We start from the raw sequence: 2024 nt of genomic DNA on the forward strand, positions 1-2024 counted from the left end.
TTAGTCATCTCTGCAAACCATTAAATGCACTGACAGCCGGCTACATTCCAAGGAAGACCATACTAAAACTCGGAAGAACTCCTGGGAGGAACAATCTCACCCTGACGACGCCTTTTGGGGATAAGTGGACAGAGGAATGCCAAACAGCTTTTGAGAAGATCAAGGAGAAACTAACCACTCCTCCTGTGTTAGGCTATGCTGACCTGTCTGCACCTTTTGAACTCCACACTGACGCCAGTTGCACTGGATTAGGAGCTGTCCTTTACCAACAACAAGGTGGTAGCCTGAAAGTGAGGCAAATTATCCAGCACACAAGCGCGAATTTCTAGCATTGAAGTGGGCTGTTACTGACAATTCCATGACTACCTGTATGGTTACAGTCGTAACAGACAACAATCCCCTTATATATGTCCTGAAGTCAGCGAAAGTTGATGCCATGGGATACCGATGGTTAGAAGCCCTACAACTTTAACATCAAGTATCGACCAGGAGTGAGTGAGTGAGTTAATATTTACCGTCACATCGGCAATATTTCAGCCATATCGTGACGAGAACAATTAATTTTATACATAGTAAGTAATGGTAAACTGTAAAAACCTGTCAACGAAGGACAGTAAAATAACTGGAGTATCACAGATTCGAATTTAAAACTAGCAATTAAATCTAAAACATTTCAACCATAGGGGACAACACAATATAAAAATAGGCCATAGATCGCCAACAACCGAAGGTAGATCACCATACTAGGGACCATGGGTATCGACAAGGATTGCAGATGACTGATGCAGATGCTTTAAGCCGCTTGCCATAGGAGTGAGTGAGTGAGTGAGTTATAATTAAACGTCACATCGGCAATATTTCAGCCATATCGTGACGAGAACATATTTGATTTTGAAATGAAACATATGTATATTATAAAAACCTGCCGACGAAGGGCAGTAAAACAACTAGAATATCACAGATATACATGTAAAACTAGTAATAGAGTCTAAAACATTTTAACCACAGGGGAAACACAATATAAAAATGGGCTATAGATCGCCAACAACCGAAGGTACATCACCTTACTAGGGACCATGGGTATCGACAAGGATTGCAGATGACTGATGCAGATGCTTTAAGCCGCTTGCCATAGGAAGCTCAAGAAGAAGATCTAGAGTTTAAACAGGACACTGAAAGAATAGACTGGCTAATTGCTCGGAGCACACCCCTCGATGCTCCAGAATCTGGAGTGGTGGAGTGTTCCTCATGCTCAATCCGGGCTATTCTTCAATGTCATGGCATTCACAGCAGTTCAGAGGGTAGGCAGCAAGGGAATCTCAAAGAAATAAGCAGGCAAGAAAAGAAGTGCATGGCATGCTCTCAAAACGCTGTCATGTCCAACACGGAAGAACCTGTTCTGGTGGAAGCTCTTTCCTGTTCCAAGAAAGCAGTTCCTGACAGTTTGGTGAAGCCACCTACAGTCCTTGATAGAGCTGAGTCATCAGTGGATTTGAAAACAGCGCAGGGCTTGGATCCGGAGATTTCCCAAATCTTGTCAGTAATCAAGTCAAAGGAAGGACCATGCAAAGCAGAGACATCCAAAAGCCATCCCGACATGCATGTCTACCTGCGAGAACTGGAGAAGCTTGTAATTAAAGATGACACCCTCTACAAAATGGTCACTGATGCCAAGGGTATAAAACGACAACAGCTGGTCATCCCCAAACAATATCGCGAGGAGGCAATTCATGGAGTTCATGATCAAGTTGGACATCCCTGCAGCAACAGCACTTTATCCCTTGCCCGCCAGAGATTCTTCTGGCCTTTCATGGCCACCTCCATCCAAGCTTATTGTTCAAACTGTGAAAGATGCATCAGGAGGAAAGCCAGGAAAGAAACTGCACCACTGGAAGCCATCTTACCATTTGTCCCGCTTGAACTGGTCTGCATTGACTACCTGTCCATCGAACCAGACAAAGGTGGCTTGCAAACCGTATTGGTGATCACGAATCACTTCACAAAGTACGCAATGGCAATTCCAA

The sequence above is a fragment of the Haliotis rubra genome, unplaced genomic scaffold, assembly GCF_003918875.1.
Source record: "Haliotis rubra isolate DU_JTF1 unplaced genomic scaffold, ASM391887v1 Scf724, whole genome shotgun sequence".
Taxonomy (NCBI): Eukaryota; Metazoa; Mollusca; class Gastropoda; order Lepetellida; family Haliotidae; genus Haliotis; species Haliotis rubra.